Consider the following 21,917-nt stretch of genomic DNA (forward strand, 5'->3'; position numbering starts at 1 on the left):
TACACCTCTTGATCACTATGTTCCACCTTTCAATCAATCTTCTCCATTTTTCTATAAAATGAGCATCCAATCTCTATTTTCAATCCTCCTGAATCTTGAACAATTATTAGAATCACGAACTTCGAATCTTTGTGTCACTTGCAGGTTACCAGCGCAATATCTGAGAGTCATCATACCACGAAGAGAAGAAGAGAAATGGAAGCAATATGCACATCTTGGAATAGGGAGTTTTATTTGAATTGATTTCATTCTTAATTCCTGTTTTGCTTGATGATTGCATTATTTCATTGTCTAGTTTGTTAGATTTGTTAATTAGACAGGGATTCGTGATTTCCCTGGTGTTTCTAATTGATAGCTTTAAGATGAATTCTAGCATGCATTACATTTTGGTGAACCCGACGTGAACTAACAACAATTTAACCTTTTTCTGTGTTCTATGTGATTTTTGTAGATTGTGCAGATTTTTATTTTTTTTGCACGTTGCATGAATTTCGAGAAAAGATTTTTCATCACGCAATCGCATAGACAAAATCACGCATTTGACCCTTCGGGGTCATGCATTCATCCAGACAGAGTCATGCATTCGTCCAGACAAAGTCATGCAATCACCCTGTCCTCATCACGCAATAGCCCTTTCTGGGTCATGCATCCGCAAGGTTAATTGTTGTTTTATTTTTCTTTTGTCTGTTATTAATTATGTATAATTCTTTCTTAAATTTGGTTAATCAGGGATCAAAATTACTTTTTTATTTCAGGATTTGATTAACATAGTTTATGGCAAGAAAAGTTCAGTTCAAAATTTCAGGTGCGAGAAGGACGAAGCAACAAAGGAGGGAAGCTAAACGATATCAAAAATTTCTCCAAGCAGAAAAATTGATACAGGATTTGGAAGAACAACTGGCCTTAGACAGATATAATAGCCTAGTTCTTTCTTATACAGTTAAATATGATCTAATCAGTATTGAATGGATGATGAGGGATTTGGCTAGGGCTTCACAATTGGTTTCGTAGGTACCTGATCGGGTTTAGCTTTCTTGTTTTTCTTTTTCTAATTTTTGTTGTTGTCTGTATTCTGTCATGTAATCGACCTGTTAGTGATACGCAATCAAGCAGATAAAGTCACGCATTCACTCTGTCAGATTTACGCATTCGCTTTGTCAAATTCACGCATTCGCTCAGTAAGTATCATGCAATCGCCTCTGTCAAGTTTTCAGTTTCTGTTTTCTATTGGTTTATTTTACTACTAATCTTCTGTTTACAGCCTGTGGCGGATTCACAAAGAGGATTAGATTAGTAATTTTGCATGCACATCTCACAACAGTTAAAATTGACATGCATGGATAAATCTCACACTTCAATTTTTAGTGCTTAAAATCAACAACAGTTAAAATTGACATGCATGGATAAATCTCACACTTCAATTTTTAGTGCTTAAAATCAACAACAGTTAAAATTGACATGCATGGATAAATCTCACACTTCATATTTTAGTGCTTAAAATCAACAGTTAAAATTGACATGCATGGATAATCTCACACTTCGTTGTTGGTGCTTAAAATGAACATGGGCTAAAATTGACATGCGTGTATCTCACACTTGGTTTTTGGTGCTTAAAAATCAAACAAATGTTTAAAATTGACATGTATGCCTTCATTCTTGGATTTGGTGTTTAAAATTGACATGCACGTGCAGATCTAACACCTAAATTTGGGCTATAAAAACAATGTGAATCAGGCTGCATTAGATTAAATCATTTTTCATTTTCTTAAGGGAAAAGAACTTTTCATTGTGTCTGGGGTGGACCTACTGTTGCACTAACTACCTTTCTACCCGCCATCGGGCCTATGGGAGAAAGAAGGAAGGTGACAATGACATCCAAATTTTCTTTTTGTTCTACGTAGTGAGGGGTACCTTTGACTAGGGATTTCATCACCCCACAGAGGTACTTCAAATTGGGATGCATTGGGGATATCATCTCTCCCAGCATACTCTCGAGTGGGTTTTTCGAGCCACTATATAAATATACTAGTCAGGCGGCTAGAGTGTTGAGTGAATTCGATGTATGTGGGGGCCTTCCCTGCACCGATAAGCTCAATTAAAGTCTTAAGTGGCTTGCTCTGAGAATCCATCATTGGATCGGGACCCTTCGAAACCTAATACTAAGAACCAAACTAGTTGCCAAAAATCCTGCATTCAATGGTTTCGGGAGTGCGGATCGTACCCCATAGATACCCTTCATGTACCTTACACTATGATACAGGAATCCCTCGGCTAAAAGATCTTTGGATCTTCAGGGTAAGAGAGACTGGCATGCCCGAGAAGTGTGTGTCATGGAGTGGAGCTAGTGCTGCCAGACTCTCTATTTGTTCATTTTGTTTTGGTATTTTATTGTAAGGGCCTCACTGAATGGTGTCCAATATCCAGCCTAAGACTGTTTTCCATGCTTTTTTATGTATCGTTGTACTAGACCAGTATTGAGTCAGTCCCTTGGGCTATTTCAGGCCCTATCCCACGTATCTCCGATTTTTCTGAGATTGTTTGAAAATTGAGTCAGTTAGCTATACATACTTGCGAACCATTGTTCTCAGATTTGGAAAGCTGCAAAACATTGTCCTACACACAAAGTTACCAAAAACAAAGTCCATTTTGAAATTGATTCTCAAAACATTCTTACATACTTGTGATCTTAGGCATAGTCCCATTTTATGTCCTCATTATCGTCCTAAGTCTTTTGCATAGTCCCATTTTACATCCTCATTATCATCCTAAGTCTTTTGCATAGTCCCATTGTACATCCTCATTATCGTCCTAAGTCTTTTGCATAGTTCCATTTTACATCCTCATTATCGTCTTAAGTCTTTTGCATAGTCCCATTTTACGTCCTCATTATAGCCCTAAGTTTTTTGCATTATCATCCTCATATACGTCTGCACCTAGACCTCATATACGTCGAAGTCCATTATCATTTATAGGTCCATAGCATGTGCCTTCATGGGTCTCCCAGGTGATGGCTTTCTCCCCTTCGAGCAACCTAATCTAGTTCCAAACGGCGGTCAACGAGAAATCATTGATGGTCTAGCTAACTTAGCTTGGGATTTAAGAAGAAGTGCACCCCAATATATGGGAGTTATATATGAGATAGATATTGAGCCTAGGATTGCCCGTAAGATTGATAGAGAGATTGAGGTCAAACAACTTCATCAACAAATAGAAAGACTTGCATTAGAGAAAGATAGAAAGGCTAAAAAGGTCTCACATCAAAATCCTCAATAGAGAGTCTAGTATAGTATTGCATACCTCATATTTACGTCTACTATCTAGTGTTAGGTCATCATCTTGCATAGAACCATCATCATATAGGATATTTTTAGATGCCTGTCACAAGGTCCCAAAAAGCAAAAGGAATAATGGACCTAAACAACACACAGTCTATAAACCCTACTTGGAACATGGACATGTCAACAAGTCAACACTCAGGTACATAGACAATGTCCACCATAAACGAATTACAACAACATCTAACAAAGGAAGAAATTGAGTCCGCACAGCAAGACCCGCATGTCCTCATGATCCTAGATGCACTTATACATAGTGATAGGGACAAGTATCTTTTGCTGTTAATACAAAATGGGGCAAAATTACCTGAAGATTTTGATGTCACAAAGATTTTACCACCAGGAAAAACTTTAGGTCAAGATAACAATCAAACATTACCCTTGACGCAAATACAAGCAACGACCTCTAGTCTTCCTCAAAACGTACCTCTTCCAACAAATGTCAACACAAGTGCAAACTTTCAAACAAACATGTCATCTTCAGTGATCAATGCTAGTATACCATCATAGAGCCTATCGATAATGTCAAGTATCTCAACACCTATTCAAACGCAAGTGACAAGTGTAAACCAACCTCCAATTTCCTATTCTATGGGATCCACATATGATTATCAAAATCCAAACCTAGGTACTACCAATGCAACAGGTACAAGTCAACCAAACATGGGTTCACATATCGCCTATTTTACAGTACCTACAGGAACACACAACACACAAAGTTATAATCTTGGTACATTCCAACAACCTCCTAGTTATGCAACCACGAATCCTTTTGTGGGACATACAAACACACAAGGTATACCTTTGACACCAATCGATATTTTGACACAACAAATATAGAGTTTGCAACAATAGATGATGACCATGCAAACTGGTACCGATAAAAAGAGCTACACAATGCAGGACTTACGTCCTTATCCATTTGATCACACAATATACATGCCACCTTTCCCACAACACTTTGAAACACCCAAATTTGATAGATATCGAGGGAAGGGTGATCCTAGAGATCATATTAGAGAATTTTTCATGGCATGTATAGAAGTTGCCTCGGAAGATACTTATCTAATGAGACTATCCCTAAAAGTCTGGGAGGTCCGGCTTTAGAGTGGTTTTCACATCTACCACCAACCATCACATCATGGGGAGAATTAGCTGAACAATTTATTGCAAACTTCTCACACAAAATTGACACCCCGGTTACTTTGATGGATTTATGTGTAGCTAAGCAATACGAGAATGAAACATTTGCATCCTTCATACAATGATGGAGGGCTCTCTACAAAAGATGCAAGACAGTTATCCCAGAAACAGAGCAAGTGGATATGTTTACAGAAAACTTGATTCCAAAGATTAAGTATCCAATACAAATGCAGTTCCTTACCACATTCAAACAAATCACAGAAAAGGCTCTCAAATGTGAGAAGGGCTTGATAGAACAAGGTCTTATTAAGTATGGCAACACAAACAATAGTGACAAATCTAAGTTTTGGTCAAAAAACAAAAACGTGACCAATGATGGTATTGTAGACGCTAGAACTATAAACAGAACCCAATCCGTTTTATCATTTGGAATGAGTTAGTCAACAAGTCCACATACTGGGAATAACACCAATGTAAATGCTACGCAAAATACGAACACAAGATACCCCAGGGTAAACACTCCAAGAAGAAATTACACACCTTTAGGAGAACCTATTGAGTCGGCGCTAAAAAAGTTAATACAGACAAACATGATCACTCTACCTGAGGTAAGAGTATATGAACCAGGTCCATTCAAACCCACATGGTGGAATGACAATGATTTATGCGATTATCATAGGACTAAAGGCCACAAAACGGCAAGTTGCTACAAAGTAAAAAACTTGGTCCAAGATATGATAGACCAAGGGGACATCACAATTGATATGGATAAGACCTCAGCAAACACAAATCATACGATTTTTAAGGATCCGTTTGTTAAGCATGACAAGGGAAAAGCAACCACATCAGGTACCCAAGACAACACGGCTAACTACACGAAAGTCTCATATGACTACACTATTCATGCCATTAGTTAGGAGATATGACAAACAAAGATTCACAAGAAACATCTGATCAGGAAGACCAATATCAAGACACTCATAAAGATGACAACCAAATTTTCATGATATCCGAAGGACCAAAGTACGATGAGGATATGAATCTTTGTCTCCAAGACTGGGGGTAGGATCAACCATCTCACTCAGATTGGTTTGAAGATGGACTCATTGAACATATTATGAATATCAAACATACACATTGGGACTATGAAGAAGGATTTAATATAAATCTAGATAAAATAGCTTCTGATACCAATGATACAATTGCTACAATCACAATTACTCCTAGAGATAGAGACTGTGCAGTCGTTACTCGCAGGTCAAAGGTAACCTTACAAGGGATACCACAAAATCATCCACTAGTAGTAGGGACTTACAATGTAGTTGACCTGCTTAAGAAAACTCTGGCACAAATATCCTTATTCGAACTACTGCGTATTTCACCCAATCATAGAGCTATAATGGACAAAGCACTCCAAGATTCAGCAGTAGACAGAGATATAGATGAACGTGCCTTCCAATCTATGGTAGGAAATCTGACACAAGGTACACATATTGCATTTACAGAGCAAGATATTCCTAATGATAAAATACTTCATAATGACCCACTACATCTAGAAGCTTACATTCACAAGAAAAGGATCAAAAGAGCACTTATAGATGAGGGAGCCATTCTGAACATTTGTACATTAAAGCTAGTCAAAGCATTAGGATATTCTGAACTTCACATTGATTCCTCCAAAAGGATAAACATCAAGGCTTACGATGATGAAGAACGTTCATCTAAAGGCATTGTAACATTAATTGTACAAGTAGGACCAATAACGACAGAGGTCGCTTTTCAAGTCTTGGACAGAGAATTGGGATATAACATATTATTGGGCTGCCCATGGATCCACACCATGCAAGCAATACCATCCACATTTCATCAGTGTGTCAAATTCTCATACAATGGTATTGAAATTACCATAAAGGGTGATCCAAATCCGTTCCAACATTGTAATTATCTAAAAGACAGTGTAGATAATTAGGTACCTATCAATCAGGCTGCACCTCTCACTACATAATTGGAAATGTTAAAGATCACAGAAACACAAAAAGATATGCCTATGACATCCTCCTTACAAAATAAAGGATATGGGTTGTGGAGAGTACTTTATTGCAAACACTTCAAATGGGAAACAATTATCTCTTTCTCCTAAGTCCTTTGGGAAACCTCATACTACAGTACAAAAGAAAGACAAAGGAAAAGAAATTGTTAGATACTCAGACTCATGCTCTTTCATTAGATGGGGAGACTTAGAGGAAGAATCCTTGAATGAAGATGTTAACCATTAGATATATAGAGAAGAAGATCATATGACAACACCCAGAATACATACAGATCAGTACGGCAATGGATTCAAAATACTCCAAAGACATGGATATGATGGTACCACAAGCCTGGGGTTACAAAAACAAGGAAGACTAGAACCTGTTGTTCCTAATGATAATCCAGGAAATCAAGGATTGGGATACAAGCATGTACAACATATCACACAAGCCAGACAGCGTACCCTTGATATACTAAATCAACCAAGCAAACCATTAGATTACATATCACAAAGGAATTTGTCCACACGGGCTCTTCCATCTTCATCTCAAACAGGCAATCAGGTACCTACATCACCTAGCGCAGAATCAGATGGGGAAGACATGAGACAACTCTTGCAAGAACCTACCGTAGAGTTACAAAATGATGCAGTTATTGACACAACAATACAAGCTAATGTGGCAACAGATGTAGGATTACCCCGACCACCTGAATCCCACCCATGGTTATTGTCACTACTTCTACCACAAGGGGAAACTTAGGCTCAACCTAATGAAACAAATGAAGAAAGATTGAAAAGGCTTATACCTAGCTTAAGAAGAGTCACTAATGTACAAACAAGACTAGTCAATCTACAACGGAATCAAGGACAAGAACAAGAAGAAATAAGTGATGATAGCCCATATGATGAAACATATATTGACAGTGAGACAGATTCTCATGACTATGAACTCTTATCACTCCATGATTCTACCCCACCAGAAAGTGTAATATCAAACAATCAAGTCTTCATGTTATCAGACTCTACTACAGAAGAGAATAATGATTTACCCCTAGTACATTCACACTTGATTGATTGGGGGCAAGAAGGAAAACCAACGCTAGATTGGTTTGAAAATGACGAAGCAATTTCAGAATTTCTAGGAGTCAAAGAAGGATTTCCACAAGGTGATCATAAAGCAGGGTTTGCTATAGACCTAAATAGAACGGCATACTTTGGAGAAGAAAGTACTTCTCAAACAGAAGATAAGAATCAAACTACCCATAATGACAAAAGTGATTTAGGTAATCTTCCTATGGAAAGAGAAAGTTCAACATTACTTATAGAGGAAATAGAAGAGTAAACATAGTAGAAGAGGAAGTTGTACATAACATCCATCTGGCAAAATTATTGAGCAAAGAAGAAAAAGATAGATTCATTCATTTTTTCAAACAATGACCTATCAAATTTGCTTGGTCCTATTCAGACATGTCGGGCTTAGATTCTGAATTAGTGTTGCATCATTTACCATTGACACCAAGAGTTAAACCTTACAAGCAAAAATTGAGAAAAATGCATCCAAGTATCGCATTACTGGTTAAAAATGAATTACAAAAGTTGTTGGAAATAGGTTTTATCAGACCTATTGACTACGTAGAATGGATATCAAACCTGGTACCTATGACTAAGCCCACGGGAGGCATCAAAATCTATACCAATTTTCAAGATATAAATAAAGCTTGCCCTAAGGATGACTTCCCGCTACCTAATATCGACATGATAGTTGACCTAACAGCTGGAAATGAGATGTTATCCTTAATGGATGGTTTTTCAAGATACAACTAGATTAAAATTGCACCAGAAGATCAACATAAAACGGCCTTTACATGCCCATGGGGAACATACTGCTGGAATGTGATGCCATTTGGTCTTAAAAATGCTAGCGCAACATACCAGAGAGCCATGACAACATTATTTCATGACATGATCCATAACATAATGGAAGATTACATGGATGACATATTGGCTAAATCGCAAACTAGAGAAAGTCACCTTGTAGTTCTTACACAGATATTTGATCGATTGGAACAATATAATGTCAAATTAAACCCAAAGAAATGTGTGTTTGGCATAACAACAGGTAAACTATTAGGGTTTATAGTATCAAACAGAGGAATTGAAATAGACCCTGCCAAGTTCAAGGCAATCATTGATATGCAACCTCCATCAACACTTAAACAACTCAGAGGGTTACAAGGGAGATTGCAATCCATAAGGAGATTCATAGCACAATTGGCAGATAAGTGTCACCCATTCCATCATTTACTCAGGAAAGGAGTTATTTTTAAATGGACAAAACAATGTCAGGAAGCTTTCCAAGCTCTAAAAGAGTATCTTTTGAACACACCTATGTTAATATCCCCTATTCCAGGACAACCTCTATTGTTGTACATATCAGCAACAAACTCGGCTCTGGGAGCTATATTGGCACAGCATGACAAAAAAGGAAAAGAAAGAGCCATTTATTATATAAGTAGGACTCTGATCGGCTATGAGCTTAATTACACCCCCATAGAGAGAGCTTGCTTAGCAGTAATCTTTGCATCCCAAAAGCTCAGACACTACATGTTGAGTCATAAGGTACAACTCATTGCACGGTTTGACCCACTCAAATACCTATTGAGCAGAGCAACATTGACCGGGCGATTGGCTAAGTGGGTTATGATCTTGAGCGAGTTTGATATAGAATACATAGATAGAAAAGCTATCAAAGGACAAATCATAGCAGATCAATTAGCAAAGGCTCCTATACAAGATAGCCACCCATTGCTGATAGACTTTCCAGACGAATCCGTGTTTACATTAACTACCTCAATAATGTGGAAGTTGTACTTTGATGGATCATATACAAATCACGGATCCGGAGCAGGTATTGTCTTCATTACTCCTCAAGGGGATGTTATACCTAAGTCATTTAGGATCAATTTCCCATGCACCAGCAATATGGCAGAATATGAAGCTCTCCTCATAGGACTTCTTACAGTTGTGCAGTGGAAAATACAAGAGCTATAGGTCTATGGTGATTCGTAGTTGATTGTGAACTAGGTCAATGAGGATTACAATATGAAGGATGACAAACTCATGCCTTAGAAGAAGTTGGTTGAAGATTACAAGGAGCACTTTAGCAAAATTACCTTCGAACAAATCCCTAGAATACAAAACAAGGCAGCAGATGCAATGGCAACAATAGGGTCTCTTCTGAATATGCCTACTAATGAAACTCAGTTTGAGTTTATCATAGAATAGTTAATGCTACCTGCATATGAGACCCCCCTATCAGACTATGTATGTGTACTTGTGGGACCAGAATTGCCTTGGTACAATGAAATATATACATATTTGAATACCCAATACATGTCACCAGATCTGTCCAAAAATCAAAAGAAGACCTTTATTCATCGAGCATCTAGATACACCATCATAGCTGATACTCTGTATAGAAAGGGTTTTGATGGAACTCTTCTCCAATGTCTGGATGAGAATGAAGCACACCTTGCTTTAAAAGAAGTCCATGATGGAATCTGTGGGGCTCACCAAAGCGGTTCGCCATTGTCAAAGAAGCTGCTGAGAACTAGGTATTACTGGCCAACCATGGAAAAATATGCTTACAAGTATTTATAGAAGTGTAAACAATGCCAAATGCATGGAGACCTTATTCATACACCATCACAAGATCTTCAACCCATCACATCACCATGGCCATTTTCACAATGGGGATTACATCTCGTAGGTAGAATCAACCCTACTTCATCCAACGGGCACAAGTTTATCTTGACAGCCACTGAATACTTTACAAAATGGGTTGAGGCAATTCCTTTAACATACACTACGGGAAAGCGGATATCAAAATTTATGCTCAACTACATTATATGTAGATACGGAGTTCCAATGTGCTTTGTTACAGATAACGGGCGTCCATTTAAAAACCAGGAAGTGAAAGAAGTGTGTGACAAATTTCACATACAACAGAGATTTGCCATGCCATATTATCCACAAAGTAATGGACAAGAAGAGGCTACAAATAAAACAATATTGAAAATTCTTAAGAAAGTAGTCACTGACACAAGACGGGACTGGCATCTCCAGCTAAATCCCGCTCTCTGGGCTTACAGAACAGGAGTGCGCACCCCTACAGGAGCAACACCATATTCCTTGGTCTATGGTACATAAGCAATACTCCCCATTGAAATAGAAATACCGTCTCTAAGAGTATCCTTACAGACATTATATTAGAAGAAGACTTCAGGGTAGTGAGGTTGCAAGAACTAGAAACCCTTGATGAAAAATGACAAACAACATTCAATCATTTACAAGGATATCAAAATAGACTGAGGCGAAGCTATAATAAAAGGGTCCACCCATGAACCTTTCAAGTGGGGGATCTAGTACTTAAAGAGAATCAAAGGAACTTAGCAGAACGAGAAAGGCCAAGGAAATTCAAACCTAATTGGCTAGGTCCTTTCATTATAACAAGGGTCATAGGCAATGGTGCCTATCATTTGGCTACCTTGGAGGGAAATCCAATCTCTAACCCTATGAACAACATGCATCTTAAGTAGTATTACACCTAAGGGCTGTGTAGCTTAGGTTTTTCTTTCCGCATTGCATATCATATCATTTAAAACACTGCATTACATATAGTTTATTTTTCAAACGCATCGTATTCTTAAAGTTCTGCATTCTCACATAGAAGCATCAAATTAAACAAGGCAACTGTTCGAGTTTATCATTCATTTGCATCCTGAAAAGAAAACAAGGGTCATCGCCTTTCTTAGATATTTGGACATGAAGTCTTTGGGGTTCTAAAGTCATTCATTCTCAACATTACCCTACGACAATATTTTACTTATGGTTGGGTAGTGATTTCACTATTTGAGACTTAGTAACCCACAATCTATCAATTGCTATATCTTACACCTTAACGAGATCTCTAATTCATTCTAGACACCTAGTTGATCATATGACTAGTGAAAAATCTAAAATTCTACTTCAGTGCCGGTGTAATTGTCACACCCAAGTAGGTTTCATTACTTACAAGTCAAGGCAAGAAAATAAAAATAAAAAGAGCTATGTCAAATATCCATCTAAAGGCAAAAAGAGCAATGATATATAACTGAAATATCATGTATACAAATACGATAAAAAGCTTGACCATGGGGACATGCTAGTAACTCCATCAGGGCTATGAATGCCTACTGGCAATGGAGCAATATTTGAGAAATTACAGTCTATAACCTCGTCGAAGCTCTCAAGGCTTGCTAGTAGCGAGGCTCTATTCGGGATTCTTTTGAGGTTAGAAAAACCATGTAGCTAGTCATATAGGATGCTAAGGATCTTTAGTGAACACAAGAGCGGGAATTAACTCATCTACACACACATGGGCAAAAGAAGATCAAATTTTCAAGAACCAATGGGGAAGTTTTCTGCATCTCCATTTGTAAATCCTAGTCACTAAGTGTGTTGAGATGAATGTTCCGAAGGGTCTTAGAGATCAATTGATCGCTTATCTACAAAATGTTTTGCACCTTCATTTTCAATCAGTGTATTACAAATGCTAAAAAACAAAGACAGTCAACCTTGTTCGAATAAGAAGTACATCTTCATCCTGCATATTGCATTCACATAGGTCATGTCAAAAATTTCTTTGTCTCCACATGCATTCTACAGATCATCATGTCATGCGGGTCTGCACACTGGGGGCATAACTGAAAAAATCCAAAAAAATCAGATAAAGTCTTGAAAAAATCCAAAAAAAAATTAGATAAAGTCCTGAAAAAATCCAAAAAAATCAGATAAAGTCCTAAAAAAATCCAAAAAAATCAGATAAAGTCCTTAAAAAATCCAAAAAATCAGATAAAATCTTGAAAAAATCCAAAAAAATCAATTAAAAGTCCTGAAAAAAAAAATCCCAAAAAAATCAGATAAAGTCCTGAAAAAATCATCCAAAAACAGTCAAGTACGATCCTGAAAAAATCATCCAAAAACAGTCAAATATGATCCTGAAAAAATCATCCAAAAACATTCAAATACAATCCTGAAAAAATCAACCAAAAACATTCAAAAATCTACCTACATAATCCAAAAACATTGAAAAAGCTCTTGGAAAAGAACTAAAAATCGAAAATCAATCAATCAAAAAACTTGCAATAACATGTCTTGTGAGAAACAAATACCCTAGCAGATATCCAGCAAACACTTCGCACGAAGTTAACAAAGGATACGACTATCCAGTCAAACATCTGCAATCAACTGATCAAACTATCTTATTAATCGTATCATATTCATATCAACATGATCATTATCTTGTCTTAAACAGAAGAGGATACACTCGAAATCAAACAGGTCAGTCTTAAATGGGGTCCGCAACTTTCTGAGATCAGACATTATCAACCATCACATCAAACAACTGAGAATGAAGGCACAAGGTCAGTATAGCTGTTGAATTTTGTCCAAGCCAGTCTTTATCTTTTTATCATTTGGCAACAGATATTGTTTCTATGCTACTCAAGGATGTCCAAAAGCGACTAGAGGAGCTATGATGAGCATTATCTTTTTCTTTGTTTGCTGTTTGTGGTGTGAATCGATGAAATTCTAAGGAAATTGCTCTAGTGGGTGTCTGTGATAAGAGCCTTCACATCAAGGTGAAATCACCACACATACCTCAACCCCTAATGCAATTCCCAGAATGGAGGGTTCACTCCTTGTCTGCTACGTGTTTGTTTCTACAATGAGATATCTTTGCATCTTGGTTCCTTACACCCTGATGTGCTAAGCTTCATTGTTCAATAATAAGGCTCAATGATGAATATATATTGACGCAATAAAATATGTGACACAGATTCATGATTCATTCAATTTCATTTTCATTATCATCTCATTTTCTTATTGATAGTTTGTTGATTTCTCATCTTCTATCTAAATCACATTCTTTCTAATATTCTTTCTATCATCAAATTTTTCTTTCTCTATCATCTAACTAACATTTCTTCAAGGTGTATCTGAGTTAAAGTTGGTTCAACCATTATCATACCAAAAAATCATTCATTATAGATTCATTTGCATTCATATAGATTCATTTGCATTCATATAGATCTGTTTGCATTCATATAGATTCATTTGCAGTCATATAGATTCATTTGCATTCATTATAGATTCATTTGCATTCATATAGAGTCATTTGCATTCACATAGATTTCATTTGCATCATTAATCCATACATATACTACCATTGCATTTTATAATCATATAAAATCAAATAGATATGCATTACAAAACTCATAGCATCACATAAATCATACATGGAAAGCAAAAATAATATACATAGATCATTTCCAAAAAAACCACATGCTATATATATAACTCAAAAATGATAATGAGTGTGAATACAATAAATAAGCCCAAAGGCTCAGATAACATGATCAACCAACACTACCTCTATCAGTAGGTGGATCCTGTGCACTAGATCCTGCCCCAGGATGTCAAGGTGGTCCCATAACACCACCACTGCCAGTCTGTCGTGAAGTAGATCTACTCAATCTCCTCCCCATGAATGCACTGAAGCTAGGCTCTCTCTCACCCTCAAGGATGGCTCTCTCATATGCCTGTCTATAATAAATAGCCTCCTGCGCAGCAGTGAAATATCTCTCTCCCTGGTCACGTGCATCTGTACTTGCTCTAAAAAGCTGATCAAAGGCATCCATAGTAATCTGACATTGTCGCACTGCCTCATCTCTCTCCCACTGAAGACGCACTCGCTCCACCTCTAGGGCACCATAATCTGCACGATAGGTCTCTCGTTCGATATCTCGTCTAGCAACCTCATCCTCCAAGCTCTGCACCTGCGCTCTAAGAGTTTGTAGCTCATCCTCATCACCAACCTCTCCTATCCCACTCTCTGCGGCAGGTGCATCCTCCAACTCTGGCATATCATCATCATCATCCCCACCCTCGCTACTCGATGACTCCGACGAATCATCGCTATCCTCACTACTAATAGACTCAGTGTCTCCACCAATGTCTATATCCTCATCTCCATCGTCTCCACCACCTCCTCCCCCATCTCCATCATCTCCACTATCTCCACCACCTCCTCCCCCATCTCCTCCATCTCCTCCGGCTCTCTCCCCTGTGTCTATCCTCAACCACTATCTAGGATGGTGAATCTGTTGTGCTGTAATCGGAACAACAGGATCAGTCAAAGGCACTGGCTTGTGCCTAGCAAACCATGCATCATACTCCATTGTTGTCCCTAGATCCGCTCCACCCCTACCCCAACCCTAGAGTAATGGCTGCAACGAATCAAACTCAGCAGAGGCAACATGTGGCTAAATACACACACCCCAATCAGATACCTCACGAGATACACGAGCAAAATATGCAATAACCACAGGTGTCACCTGTACCTCACCAAACTGTCTAAGAACACGTCCAGGTAGATACATCTCTATGATCTGCTGAGTCTCAAAGGTCCTACCAATAAGATATCTCTACTGGCAGCAGAAAGACAAGTGCACTACATCACCAGGCCAATTGGGGTAATCTAAGTAAGGTCTCCAAATGAAATGCTGCAATATATCCAACTGATGTCTCCAGTACAAGGTGTTCCCCGAACCCCTGTGTCTGATACCTGCAGTATACCTGAAAGCATAAGGCTCACCAGGCTACAAATCTACATGAATGACAGGCCTAGAAATAGAAATGTGCTCCCATGCCCATGTCTGCAGCAAAGTAACACCACAACTGATAGAACGGTATCCCAGATACACAATACCATGCATCTGATAGTACAACATGGCAAGTAGACAAGGACCCCAAGCATATAGTCGATGATGCACAATCATATCATGGAGCACTCTGCCCCATCCAACTAGAAACCCATGACCTCGTCGATCAGGTATTAGTAAACCACCGACAATACCACATAATACAATGGTCAGGTCATCATAGTCTAATCAGGCCCAAGGGATCTCATAACGGCCACTGATCTGCAAATCTTGAATCTCACACTCAAAAAGTGCACATAGTCCAGCAATGCCATCATCATGGTCATATATAACCCTCTCACCATGAATGGGAATACGCAATATACGCCATACATCCTCTAAGGTAATGGATGCCTCACCAGTCGGAAGATGAAATGAACACGTCTCTGAGTGCCACCGCTCTATCAAAGCTATAATCATGGCCCTGTTGGTCGTCACCTCTGGCAAATGCAATACATGGTAAAGACCAAGCTGACGAATATGCTCAATCTCATCATCTGGTAGGTCAGCTTGAAGATCAAGTCCACTAGGCCTGCTCTGTCGATAGTATAACACTCCGATGTTCTCCCGCAAACGAGAAAATAATCAAAATATCAGATGTCGAATCCAGATAAACTTACAATATTTTCAAACGCACGACAAAAACTTACATTTACAACAAATGCGTAACATTTATGACTTATGCGGTACAAATATGGCTCTTGCGTGACGATTGAAGCTAATGCGTGACACAATGAGCGCATGCGTGACAAATAACACTTATGCGAAATGATATACACGAATGTAGCATGATACAGCTAATGCATGACACTTACGACGCATGCGTAACATTTACAGTGAATGCGGTACACTAAGCACTAATGCGTAAAAGTCGACAAACAATTGCGTAATGCATAGCAAAAAGTGATCATGAATTTTTTTTGGAAAAAATGTATAAAAACAGGAAAAAATCAGGGAAAAGCAATGAAAAATACCATGCTGCCAGTCCCAGGAGGTCACTGAAATGAACGTACTCGGTTCGACAAGTGCAATCGAGCTCTATAACCAGACATGATGACCAAAAACCCAGAAACAGGCACAAAAATTGCAAATAAACCAAAGAACTACCAAATCACAAATGAGCAAATAAAAACCTAGAATTATCTATTTATAGCTCAAAATTAGGGTTTTACGACACCTTGACGCCCATGGTCCCCGCCAGTTTCAAACAACTTATAGCCTACTCAAACGATCTCGAAATGAAACGAAATTTCATACGCTAGTTCCTTACACTGGTATCGAAACAATGGTCTCAATTTTTGAATTTTTCGACCACCTTTTTCGGGGGGGCATATTTACACTACACAACAATACCAAGGCATACTGGGGTAGAATTTTTCATTTTCTTTGAAATAATGTCATTCCGACTTTGTCTCAAAGAGGGGCAAATGTAGACACCTAAAAATGTCTCATTGATCATGTACTAATTATTCCTCTAATTGATTAAATAATCTTTATTATTTAATTAAGTCAATTAAACTTATTCTTCTAAATTCTTCTAATTTCATATTTCCTCATCATCTTATTAATTATTCTATTTCCTATTCTATCATCCTTTCATCATTTAATCATTTTCTAAATATTAATTAAATATTTATTATTTAATTAATTCTGAATAATTTCCCAATTTAAATAATCTTCATTATTTAAATAAATTACTAATTACTCAATTTCTATCTCTAATCATCTAATCATTCAACCCTCTTCTAAATATCAATTAAATATTTATTATTTAATTAATTGTGATTTAATCCTTTAAATTAAATAGTCTTTGTTATTTAATTAAATTTCATTTCTAAATAATTAAATAGTTTCTTTAAATTATTTAATTAGCTAATTAATTCTTCCATTTCCAAATCCCCAAATTCTAATTTCATTTAATTTCATATTCTAATTTCTTCCAAATTCATCACATGTGCATGATTTCAAAAATCAAATTGAAAATCTAAGTCAAGTTCTAAATATATTCAAAGGCTAAATTCAATTAATAAATTCAATTATTTGAATAATATCTCATGCAAAGATTAAATTAATAATTTAAATCTAAATGCAAGCACATGCTAAATTAATTAATTAAATCAATTAATTAATTAAATCATTTATCTCTCCAACTTCTATTTCCATCCTTCAGTTAGCTTTTTCTAAATTTAGCTCTCTGTGTCATCCTCTTTATTTCCTCCAATCATTCTTTTTTTTCCTTCAGTTAACTCTTTCATCAATCAGTTGACTCCTTTAATCTATTCAATCTATTGAGTTCCACTCCTACAATCAACAATTCAACTATCAAATTGCATTTGAGCTCACCTGAGTTTATACCTCTTGATCATTTTGTTCCACCTTTCAATCAATCTTCTCCAATTTTCTATAAAATGAGCATCCAATCTCTATTTTCAATCCTCTTGAATCTTGAACAATTATTAGAATCACGAACTTCGAATCTTTGTGTCACTTGCAGGTTACCAGCGCAATATCTGAGAGCCATCATACCACGAAGAGAAGAAGAGCAATGGAAGCAATATGCACATCTTGGAATAGGGAGTTTTATTTGAATTGATTTCATTCTTAATTCCTGTTTTGCTTGATGATTGCATTATTTCATTGTCTAGTTTGTTAGATTTGTTAATTAGACAAGGATTCGTGATTTCCCTGGTGTTTCTAATTGATAGCTTTAAGATGAATTCTAGCATGCGTTACACATAGTATCATTGTACATGTTTATTAATGTAATCAACCTTTATGGTCTTATCTATTGTATTATTCCTCTTTAAAATCTATGCACATTGTAATTGAACATTGATGTACCTTGTATCCTTATTTACATTTTTGAAATTTATGTATTTTTTAAAAATTAAATCATTATTAATATATACGTCTTTACAACAACAGTCTGCTCTAGGTGGTGACAAACAATCTTTGAGGTTTTCCCACCTTGATCCCACTAGTAATGATATTCCCAATAGTAGTATTACTTGGATTGTTGTTTGTCGTAGGCGAAAAGCTAATTATTCCCCTCCTCCCCAAACTCTCCCTAGTTGAGTTGTAGGTGTTTCTTCTCACTCTTGAGTTGGGATCCTAGCTTTCTACTATTGTGTTGCTAAAGGTTTGTTTGGCCTTTTTTTAAATTTTTTATAGTGTCTTCCCTCCTATTGTTAAGAGCATGTTCAACCTGAGTTTGTATAGGGTCAACAACCCTATTTTGTTGATTACTAATATAAAAAACAAAGTGTATTTTCCAAACAAAAAAAATATATTTAAATAAAGAACTTGACTAAAAGTGTATAAGAAATGCTAAGAGTAATTGAAAAAGTGTGAAAAGGAAAACAAAGAGAATTGATGCATCACAAACAACTTATGTTTAGAATATTAACGTGACACTTTTAAAAACACATTAAATTCTCATAAGCTTGGCTCTTCACTTGTGTTACTGTATTGGCTTAAGACATTATGAAATCACATTGGATGAATATTTAACTAAAGAAAACTTGCTAAGAAATATTTGGATAACATATTCAAAATGCTGGAGGTAATTACCTAAGATACCAAGGGTAAAATATAATTTAGCTAGTAGCTTCCATGTGATATAAAGCATTACAATAATTTTGTTAAAATATTGGTTTGTTTTCTTATAGACTTTAATGTCTATATGGGACTTAAATGGCATGTTTGAAAACTCTTGTTGTTCTTGTTGGAATATTAATTTATCTCACTTGGCATGGGAAGAACTATATTTTGAGAAGATAAAAATAAAAGAGCCAAAAATAGAATTTGCATGAAGTAGCTAACTGTGATTGTGCATGAATATGCATTTGTGTTTTTCTATTTTTAGTTTCTCTTTGAATCATTGAAGGCCTCTATTTATTGAGACAATTTGTAATGAATTATTTATCTTTGATCTATCCAATTAATAGATCCTTGGTCTAGTAATCAAGAATGTTTTGTAATTCTATTGATTGAATAAAAAGATTTATCAGCTTTTGAACAATTTTTCTATGTACTAATTTATTTCTCTTCAATTATTGAATGTAAATCCCAAGATACCCTGTAATGCAGGAAGTCAATTATTATTAGTCATTAAATACCAATTGTTATGACATGCATTTTGAAGGTGAAAATTAATTTGAAGGCATGAAAAAGCTCAATTTTCATAAAGTTGTATCTAAACTTTAACCTAGAAAGAGGACCATTTTTACACTATCAACTCTATCAATTCCCTTGAAACAACTTAATATTAATTAGTGAAAGTATTTTTTGACTACAAATATTATTTTCATATCAATTATAATATTATTGAAGCCTAGCCTATCACAACAACATTACTTAAAAGAATAAGTTATCTTGTGGAATTTACACATACCTTGTAAATCCATTATCATCGCTTCTATTTCAATTGCCTCTCCCACCAAACATCTTCTCAACACCCTATAACATGGCAGCCACGAGAAGAACCACAGTCAACAATACAATTGTAGATACAACTATGGCTATATCTCCCTTCCCTAGCATTTTTGAGGAGCTGGTAGAGGAAGTGTGTGGCAAACCAAGCTGTCTCACTTGCTCTGGGAAAAAAGAGTTTTGTGACCCTACCACCTCTTCATGTGATGAAATAATCTTTTCTCCATCTAAGAGAGACATTGGCACATCCTTGTGTCGTTCCTCATTCGCAAAGGAATAATGCATTACGCTTTCACTTTATTGCAATGCTTTAAATTATAAAGGTGGGTATTTGAGCACAATTTTGTGCATTTCCTCACTTGTAGAGGGATAAGTCATTACCTTTTCAATTTCTTGCTACCTTAGGTTAGGATCTCATCAAGGGGTCTTCTTAAAAAATAGAGCTAGAGATGTTGAGATATTTTAGGAAAATTTTAAATTTGTTGGTCTTATGAATATTTTAATGTAGTTCAACCTAAAAATTTAAGCTCTCAAATTTAAGGAAATTTGTAATCTCATGAATATTTGTAGTGATAAAAACAAGTAAAATAAATTTAGATTCCCTCCAAAACTTTTTTTTAATGAAAACTTAAACTTGTATATTTGACAAGTGGCAAAAAACATGCCTAAGTTGGTGGGGAAATTTCTAGCGCCACCACATTTTAACTATCTCAAATATAAAAGCCTAAAAAGTAGGAGCTTCTATTTTTTAGGAAAAGATTCCAAATTTAAACCCATAGTAGAAAAAGAAAATCCTCATGGGACCTCCTCTTCCTTAAATATAGAAGCTTAAGCCCCTCTATGGGGCCCCCACCTTAGATGCAAGATTCACCTTCCTCCTTATCTTAAAAACATTTTTCTCTTCTTGAGACAGTGGGTGGCTCAACCTCCTTAGTTGTAGTTGGGCTCCTCTACATTTTTTTAGGCATCCCTTTGGCATTGCAGCTTCAACTCATCTCGTTGGACGTAAAAATGAAAGGAAAGGAACACTGTGGAATAAAATGTCTAAGTCTTAAGTAATCTTAGGCAACAATTAGCACACTTATATTATGCGGTTTCAACAACAATACATAGGTTTTACTTAATGTGCAATTAATGATTATGGCTTCTAAGACCCATAGATTTCATTTTATAGTAAAAGAAGTGCATAACAATAGATGTGGTGCACACAATAGCAATACCATCCTAGCCAAAAAAATAACTATTGAGAACAGGCTACTATTGGCCCTCAATGGAGCAAGATGCATGTCAAGATGTAAAGAAACGTTTAGCTTGTTAGCAACATGAAGACTTGATCCACACACCATCGCAAGTGTTGCAACCCATCACAAACCTTTGGCCCTTTTTAAAATGTGTTCTTCATCTCATTGGTAAGACTTGTCCATCCTCATTAAATGGTCACAAGTTCATAATCACTGCCACAAATTACTTCACCAAATGGGTTGAAACTATTCTTGTCACTTATACTACTAGACAACAAGTTTCCAAGTTTATCCTTCATTAGATCATCTATCAATATGGTATCCCTTTCATCATTATCCCCGATAAGAAAAATTTATTTAAAAATAATAATTCCACACTCTTGCGAGCATTTTCATATCCAACATCATTGGTCTACTCCATATGGCCCACAACTTAAGGTTCACATAGAGGAATCTAATTAAAACATCATAAAAATATTCAAAAAGGTAGTCAATAATGTTGATCATAATTGACATCTTCAACTTAACCCTATTCTTTGAGCTTATTAGACTAGCATCTGTACACCAATTGGTGTGACTCCATATTCCCTTGTCTTAGGTTTTAAAGGAATCTTACTAATAGAGATTAGGCTTTCATCATTCCTTGTCTCCTCAAAACATCTCATTAATGCTGATGAGTATCGGGTTGCATGCTTGCATGAGTTAGAGCTTCTAGATGAATGAGATGTCAATGCCTCAATCACCTTCTATCATACTAGAATCATATTTGTTGTTACTATAACAATAAATAAGAGATGGATTTTCAAATTGGTTATCTTTTCATTATGGAAAATTAGTAAAATATATTGGATAGATACAAGAAAGAAAAATTTGAGTCGAATTGGTTAGGCCCATATGTCATCATTTTCAAATATGGCTCACAAGCATATCAATT

Source organism: Cryptomeria japonica, chromosome 8 (genome assembly GCF_030272615.1).
Source record: "Cryptomeria japonica chromosome 8, Sugi_1.0, whole genome shotgun sequence".
NCBI lineage: Eukaryota > Viridiplantae > Streptophyta > Pinopsida > Cupressales > Cupressaceae > Cryptomeria > Cryptomeria japonica.